The sequence below is a fragment of the Desmodus rotundus genome, chromosome 1 (genome assembly GCF_022682495.2).
Source record: "Desmodus rotundus isolate HL8 chromosome 1, HLdesRot8A.1, whole genome shotgun sequence".
NCBI classification, from domain to species: Eukaryota; Metazoa; Chordata; class Mammalia; order Chiroptera; family Phyllostomidae; genus Desmodus; species Desmodus rotundus.
This window is the reverse complement of record NC_071387.1, coordinates 71427106-71436482: the sequence shown is the minus strand read 5'-3', so window position 1 is coordinate 71436482 and position 9377 is coordinate 71427106. Positions and strand designations below refer to the sequence as shown.

At 32.7% G+C, this 9377-nt stretch overlaps 1 pseudogene; it reads right to left on the bottom strand.

The window, feature by feature from the left end:
* Positions 1-3331: 3331 nt before the first annotated feature.
* LOC112302784 (acyl-protein thioesterase 1 pseudogene) lies at positions 3332-3807 on the bottom strand (annotated as a pseudogene).
* Between the last annotated feature and the right edge of the window lie 5570 nt (positions 3808-9377).

Genomic DNA, 9377 nt, shown 5'->3' with positions numbered 1-9377 from the left:
TGCATGTAGCCTTGTGAGGGAAATTGCATGTAGTCTTCTATTACTTAAATGAAATTTATCATTATACATTAAAACCTGCTATCTTTTTCTCACATTCTCTTCATACTCAAGCTGCTTCCCTAATTTGAACTAGTTAATATTTATCAGAGCTTCAGAGTATGTTAAATGCTTCCTCAATTTCAGCACTTTAACCCATTGTGATGGATTTGGATTTTCTCCAGAGATAATGACATTTTGTTAGTTAGTGATGAAACCTAGAATAGCCAAAGGCAAAGTTTTCTTATTTATTTGGGGAATTCTAGCACAAATGATTTACGACCCACATGGCATTGAGCGACTCCAGAGAAAAACATAATTTGACTCCTTACACAGTCTCAAATTAGGCATGTTTTGACCCAGATTTTTATAAATGTAAAAAATGAACAGTTTCCACAATGTATAGTAGTGTTGCAGGTTTACATGTCTATCTTTTCTGGTGCCTTATTTTTGTTCTGGTGTCTAAGGCAAACAGAACAGCTATTGTAATACGCATTCTGCTATTTTTCAGTATATTTACCCCATTACAACTACTGTGTTTCCCTCTATCCTTTCCCCCACATTTAATACATTACTTTCAATTGTGCTTTCTTGTAAAAAAAAAAAAAAAAGGATGACAGCAAATATTCCCTTATATGAACCTTGTTCATTACTAGTAGAGGAGAGTAGCGTACGTGCACTTAAAACTTTCCTTGTCTGTATTATTTTCTCTTATTAAGAAGATTTGAGGGATAGTAAATAGAGATGTTTATATATAACAAAAACTAATAAATGTAAATGTTATCATTTATCCATCATGTATCCTTGTAGTAGTATTGACGATAAAATAGGAGACCACATACCTTTCTTGAGAGAAAGGAGAAATTGTCTTACAATTAATAATCATAAAAATATTTTTATTTTATCGCTATAACAATGGGGATGTTGTTACTTTTAGTAGGCATAATTAATTATCATCAGTTTAAGTTAGCTAAAAATGGAGATTCTGAAATTCATTTCTGCATTCTAAGATTGTCTAAAATAATTTTCTGGTTTACATCCTCATAAAATTACTCTGACTTTGAATCCTTTGGTGGTATTTTAGCAGCATTGCTTCTCTACTACTATATACATGTCTATGCCACTGTATTTTTTTGTTTTATTCCCACGTGAAATTTTCCTGTCTCTATCAAAAACAATTGGTAAATTAAAAATAAAGTTTTGTTTTTTTATGTTTCCAAACTTTAAAAAACAACTCATATATTTGCCTTGTCTCAGGGATTATAAAATGTGAACTCAATAAATTATATCTGTTTGATTGATTTCCCTGTTATGGAAGTTGAATCCAGAAATCAGTCAAATATAATTACTTCAGCCAAGTGCCAGGCACTGTTAAGTTATTAGGAGTGTTGCTATCAACAAACCATCCAGGAGCTACTAGTAATATATTTTGAAATGTTTTTGTATTAGGTTTTCATTGCTGCTGTAACAAATAACCACAGACTTAGTGGCTTAAAATGGCACACATTTATTATCTTAGATTTCTGTATGTTAGAAGTATGAAACATTTCAACGGGCTAAAGTCAAGGTAGTGGCAGGGATATGTTTCTTTGGGAGGCTTTTGGGAAGAATCTATTTCCTTGAGTTTTTAAAAATAAAGTTGGAATGAAACTTTATTTCACATTTATAGAAACCATGAAAAAAATTATATATTTCCTCATTACAGAACATTTCAATGAAACATTTTGCCATAAATTATCTTGCAGATTTCTATAACTGAAACAGCAATTTATATTGATCAAGGTAAAACAAAATAACATTAAGTGGTTGTTTAAAATTTTTAAATCCATGTATAAAAGTATGGCTTCATTATCAATATGCTATACAGTCCATTACTAAATTATGTCCATTATCAATTAGCACTCATTTATAAAGACACATTCCTAACAGGAAAAAAATTAACAACAGTTCAGAAATGTCAAGAATACATTTATATTCAACTGTGGTAACTATACCATGTATATTGAGTTCTGACTAAACTTTAAAGCTCATACATTTGTTTTTAAATAGTTTTTTAACCAATAATCTAAAATTTTGACTATCTAAAGTCGAGTAATTGCTACTTTAACTTTGTCTAATTTTTAAGAACTCATCTGGCAAACTTGAAATTTTCCAATAAGTCCATTGGCAGATGAAGGTAAAGCAAATTTTTCTAATGGATTGTTCATTTCCTAGAGTAGTTGATTTCAAATTTAAGTACAAAAAAGTAAACTAAAACTCCGTGCTGCAAGAAGAATCATTTTAGAGGAAATCATCTTAGCAATTAAAATGTTTAAGATCAGTATTTACTATCCTAGAACATAATAGAATATGACCTAATTATTCTTTCAGTTAATACAGAAAAATATAACTGCAGAATTACTTTTTACCGACTGATGATTCTCGTAACTATGTAAGTGTAACTTTGGGTTAAGGTATAGTTTAGGAAGTAAGCGCTGTAGGAAGTTCGAAGTGATCTTTGGTTTCTATATAAGTATACAAACATTTGAAATGCCATAATGTCTGTTACTCCAAATGTCAATTACAGTATGAAGTGATAGCAGATATCCATGGCAAGAAGAAAATATTTGGTCTAGTATGAGGATAAAAAGAAAAAGGAACACATTTCTAGAGAGGAAAAAAGAATATTAAAAACTTATAACAGGGAAAGAAAAACCTGGTCCCCCAAATAAAAAAGCCATTAATTTAAGAGGTCAATATTACTTTTTATTGACACTTGAAACAGTATCCCTATTTTTGGTATAATGTAATAACACCTCATTCTTTTTGTGTGTTATAACCAGTAAGTATATATGAAAATATTTATAAAAATACAAATTCTGTATGGTGATCAAGTAGTTTTAGAATAAGTACACAAAGTCACAACATTTATAAATCATTTATATCTTAGCTACTCATTTATACCTGAACAAGTTTTCATTAAGCATACTAATAATTTTCAAATGATGTAATACAAATTCTGATTGCAGTATTTTATTATTTTGCTGAAATATATTTGGGGAAAAGAAGCTAGCTGCTTCATCTATTTTAACACTAGTATATTGTGGATGATGCTATATGGATAACTACATGCATACAAACTTAAAATATCATAAATTTCCCATGAGGAGATACTATTTAGTATGTCAATGGTGTATATTTGCAAAATATTTTAACACTGCAAATATCACAGATTTCAAGACTGGGCACCGGAAAAGGTTCATACTACATTATAATGATGCTGGTGTGTACTTCTACACAAGGCCCCTCAGTGATGTCAATCAACTGAAGGTAGGAGTTTACTAATGAATTGCATGATAGCCTTCATTTCCTGTTACTTGAACTGTGCATCATGTTTTCACAGGTTTGAAAAGTTGCAATGGTGAGATTTGCAAATGCTTTACCTTTTTGACAGAAAGAGAACCAAACAGGGGAACTAAAAGGTAGAAATCTTCATGGCACTAAAGAACAGAAATGTCTCTAGGCCACTGATAGGACCCTGGGGAAGTACTGCAGGGGAAGCCAGCAACTAAGTGCAGTGACACTGCTCAGTTTTTGCCGTGTTAAGAGTAGTGTTTAAGAATAAAGCTCCTCTCTGAGAAAATCCTGCCCAAAATAATTCTGTTTGAAGTAATGTCATTCTTCACTTCTTTATTAAAGCTTTTATATTTTCTGCTGCCTGTTTAATTCCAAGTTCTTCTTCCATGGTTCCAGTGGAAGCCCGATAATATCAAACCAAGAGGGCATAGCCATGCTATGTATGTATGTATGTATGTATGTATGTATGTATGTATTTATATTGTTCAAGTACAGTTGTCTCCATTTTTACCCCACCACGCCCCCCATCCCACCCATCCTTGCCTCCCACCGGCAAACCTACCCCCTTGGGCTTTGTCCATGTGTTCTTTATACATGTTCCTTGATGGCTCCCCCCATTGTCCCCTATTATCCCTCTCCCCCTCCGCTCTGGTTACTGTCAGTTTGTTCTTTATTTCAGTGTCTCCGGCTCTATTTTGTTTGCTTGTTTTTTTGTTGATTAGGTTCCACTTACAGGTGAGATCATCTGGTATTTCTCTTTCACCACTTGACTTATTTCACCTAGCATAGTGCTCTCCATTCCTATCCTTCACAACAGCATGGATGGAACTGGAAAGCCATGTTCATATTTAATGTTATATGTGTAACTGGTGCATGTGGGGAGATATATTTGATATGTGAACTTCTGATACCTGCAAAGGCTTCTGCATCTCCCAATCAGTGATGGAAGATCACTGCAGCTGTGGCCTTCCTGGAGACAGCACCATGGTGGGACCGAGAGCCCATGTCAGAAGCACAGAAACTATTTCCTTGCTTTTGCAGCCTTTACAGACAGCCCAATTCCTTGATTCAGGAGTGCCCTTCCACTTTCAAAGCAAGGGCCCAGTGGCCAGTGAAGTCTTTCTCATGCTTCATTGCTCTGACATTTAGTCTCCTGCTTTCCTCTTTCACCTATCCAGGATTATCTTTATATTTTAAGGTCATTTTATTAGTAACCTTAATTCCAACGGCAACTTTAATTCCCACTTGCCATGTACCATAACATATTCATAGGTTCCAAAGTTCAAATATGCACAGCTTTGGAGGGGTCATTATTCTGCCTACCATAGTGCAGCATTAGCCTAGGTACCACGCCTAGTCTTAGTCCTCCAAAACAAAGAACCCAAAGTATCATCTGTAAAATTTAAGTCTAAAATACCTTTTTAAAAATTATTCATACATACAAGTGCTGCAAAACTTTGTTTTTGGTTCATTTATTTAGATATTTATTCTTAGTTCTCTAGTCAATTTTGTATAAATTAAAGTAATATAGGTTTAAGTTCCCAACCAAACATGAGTTTTACTTTTAGACTTGTATTAATTTTAGAAACAAAGGACACTGAGGGATACTTGTGAATTTTAATTAAGTAGATTCTAAAATAAAGTGAATAAAATTTCAGAACCGAATGACTCAGCTGCTGTGTAAGACAGTAAAAATGACAGCATCATTTGACACTGTTATGTATTCTTTATTTCTTTATGACCTTATTTATTTAACTTTTCAGGGTCAAAAAAAGTAGTAAGTATTTGATATGAGTGTATGAATTGTTAACTTACGTGTTTGTGACCCCAACTCTCTCAGCATCTCCTGACCTTCCTGCTTGAAGTGATTTGATTAGGTCAGTAGACACGATGGCTATTGTTTCATGTATAAACAAAAGCCTTTTTAAAAAAAACTAGATTTAAAATTCACTGACATGGTGGAGATAAAATTTAGATTGAATATCATGGAATAATTAACATTATATTCATTCTGTGATCATTTCCACTGATACTGAGCTAAGACAGACTGCAGCATGAGTTCCTCAGAGATGCAGGAGTCCCATCCTGTTGCTTATCTTCAAGACCTCAGGGTTAATTTTGGCTAACTCATTGGTTGGGAGAATGTTTTTGATGGGGCCTGAATGCTTAAAGGCATAGGTCAATGAATTTAATTGGTCATTGAGTCTTTATTTTATATGTTGGGCATAAATATACAGCAAGAGTAACTATAATAAAAAATTGTTCTAATATAAGGAAACTTTGGAGCACCAGGAGTTTGCATCCTCCCCAAGGCTGTAATTGGTGTGTGTTTTTTGCTATGATGCTAAACTGACATTTGCATTTCTCAGTCATTTATATCATGGCATTTTAGCCACCCTCTTTGAAGTCAAACCCCTGACTAGCTACTGAACCCCAATGATCTTTCACTATACAGGTATTGTGTACTCAAATATCTTTGTACTGAGAGAGAACCTCATATCTCTATTTGGAAGGATAGGTTTGTTCTTCAGATTAAACCTTCTATTTTACATTTGAAACCAGCCTAAATTTGCAAAGAGGTAAAAAAAATTCAGGATTTTATATACTGTATATTAATTACATGAATGGGTTTTATATTTTTATCAGCTATCTTTCATTTTGTTTTCCTTAGAATTTGGTTTCTTTTGTTGCTGAGGACTTAGAGAGATAATTAAAAACTAAACTTGGATTTGAATATCGACTCTACCTTTAAAGATCTCTGTCATGTTCTTGGATATAAATACAAAATAATAAAACTTACTTTAAATTATAAGATTAAAAGAGATAACATGTTTAACTAACATGTTTTGTTAATAAGTTACTCAAGAACCTTTCTACTATTGTTCATTTTGAATTTTCCTTCTCTCTTCTTTTTTGTTACTAGGGTGGTAAATTCAAATTACTTTTTGAGGTTTAACGTGTTGCTTTTTGCTTAGACCTTATGGTTGCATAGGGTGAAAATGTGGCTGTTGATATTTAGTGTGGTGAAATAAAGGGTACGAATGATTACGGCTTTGAATACACAGTATCCTGCAGGAGCAAGGAAAGTTAGAGGTCCCAAAGCTTTTAGGTCAATGAAATAAGTCTTCAGGATGACAACTCCAGGATATATACATTAAACCAAGAGAAATAAATAAAATCATTTTTAAGTCATGTTAATGGCTTGTTTAGTGGCATTGGTTTCCTTAGTGGGTAATATTTCTATGTAGTCATGGACTTCTCTCTGGAGAATTAAAATGTGCTTCTCATTATCTTCTGTGTATCTCAAAAAGCACTTGTGTTCCTTAAATATAATGCTGTTAGGTGAGAAGTCTTTTAGTAACATAGGCTCAGTGGAGGTATTTGTGAGTAGGAACAAAAATGTTATAAGGAGAAGTGTATTTCTTCATATTATTGCACCTGCATTAGTATAACTTCAGCTTCAGTCACTTGTTAAGGAAGGAAATTTTAGAGGAAGAAATCCTATGCACTCTAAAGAATATAAATAAAGAGTTATTCAAATTTAAGACATAGGTCCTCTAACATTAGTTGAAAACTCACAAGCATACATTAATTATTACTATTTGTTATGAAGTTTAAACTTCTTAAGTTCAGGGAGCATTTTTATCATTGTTTATTTTCAAGTGTTTAAGTTATTATTTATACTCTGGAAAAATAGTAATATAATTTTAAATTTTTATGGTATCCTTCTAAACAAATAAGCATTGGAAATTCTTTGAAAATGACAGATCTATGAAGAAACACATGTAAAGCACCAGAAGACTGATGAATACGATAGCGATGATGATGATTGTGATGATTACTATGATCTTGATTATGATTATGAAGAAGATAATGATAATACAGGTTATAAAATTGTGGTGAGACAGAATTAAACAGAATAGTAATGAGACATGGTACCTCTTGTTAAGAGGTTAGGATACCAGGTGGACTCGTGTAGGTGTAGATAATAAAAGCAGAATAATTTATTAGTAAACAAAGGAATTTATCAGTAACTAGTGTTTGATCCTGTGGTAGACCATCAGATGAAGAATTGTCAATCAAGTTGATTAAAAGTCCTTAACCTTGAAAGACTAGGTCATGGGTGCCATAAATAGAAATTTCAAAATCAAAATCAATTTTAGTAGAAAGCAAATAGCTGTAATGCAATCTTGATTTGTGGGAATTTGAGGGAAAGAACAAGGGCTTTTTTCCATTTGGAAGGTAGATGTAAGCATTTAAAAAAAGTCATCAAACCTGGGCCACTAGAGAAGAGGGATGGAATGGAGTAGGGAGATCAAGTAGCATTTAGGCATGAGAAGAGACAGCAGGGAGTAGAAACTGTGAAGAGAGGTTTGCCTAGGATATGTTAAGTCCAGGTAGAGATATCAAGGGGCCAAGGACAGGAAGGAGCTAAAACTTTAGATTTAAAGTTTGGGAGAGGACTCAGAGGTGGAAATACAGGATTTTGAGCCATCTGAAGAGAGATGATAATCGAAACTTTATGATAGGACATAATGGATTATAGAGAGAATGCCAAGAAATAAAATACAAGGAGTCCAGAAGCTTAGAGATGACCTATATTGAAAAACTGAGAGGACCAAGGAGGCAAGTGATGAGAAGAAACAGAAAGAAGAATCAGAACAGTGGTAGACAAACTAGAAGAGAGTTTGCAGAAACAAAAATCATGACAGAAGAAAGGATTTAAGGGTGGCAACCTTAAATATATAATGTAGGGGGATCAAGAAATGCTTTTTGAAGGAATGAATGTGGTTGAACTAGTAGAGGGTAGCTGTGTGTAAATACTGCCACTCCTGCTTTTAGTTTCTATTGACTGGTAAAATTATTGTCTGTATGTATCGTGTCATTTATTTGAATACCATTGTCCATGTCATTTGCAGCTATTTCAGAGAAGAGAAATCCAGAACATAGGTGCTTCTTTTTAGTTTTATGTATCTTTGTGTATAGTTTCTCAAGTGCCTTGTATATGACATTGTATTCTGTTGCAACCACAGTTTTTCTTTGCACAAAAGATTTGCTAACAAGAGCTCTGATTTCTCCAGTGAACCCAAACATTTCTAATTAAATGTGTTTAATATCTTTCAGAGAAAAATTCCTATACTTCCATTAAAATTAGTAAGCCGTACATGTCTATAATTATAACAATGGAGCTTGATGACTTTTAATCTTTGGATAGAAAATTCCTTTTGATAATTAACTAAGAAAGTCTTGCAGAATTATTGTGCTTTAATTTCCATCACACTATTTTTGATGATTTGTTAAAGAGAATGATTAAGACAATATTTTAATAACTATAAAGGAAATGTCAGGAACAAAGTTTTTCTTTCCTTTAAACTACTTATTTTTTGAGATATTTTTAACAGTTTAGGTGATTTCCTAATTGCTTCTGTGTATATGTCATATTTACTCATTTTAACTCTATGATTATTGTGAGCTGAAACTAATGTTATTTCTTTTTCTTTTTTTAATTAGCCACATAGCAGCACATAAAAAAAATACTATATTGTGTATATGAAACACAAGAGTAAATTCAATGTCTGTGAAATAAATCCAAAAGAATCTTTTACACATATATCCTTGTTTTTCTCAATTCTCTATCATTTAAGCATAATTCAGAATTCATCCTAACTCATTTTTTATGACTATAAGAAAACCCTACAGAAATGGCCAAACTAAACATATACCTAAAGGGACACTTTTACCATATTATCAACAAGATAAATATTTTGAATTCAGAACTAGAGAAAGTAAATAAAATAACAAAATTTGATAGAAAAATGTATTCCACAAAAAAAATGAGGTAGAAGGTTAAGACATTGTAATATAAGAATGAGATATGCGAGAACTCGTTAATTTTTTATTTTTCATAGTTAACAAGTAACTCATTCATTTGACCTCTAACAGTAACATTTGTGCGGAAAAGTCGCTTTCATTAAACTTAGATTTGTAATTTTCAGTCTCCCTGC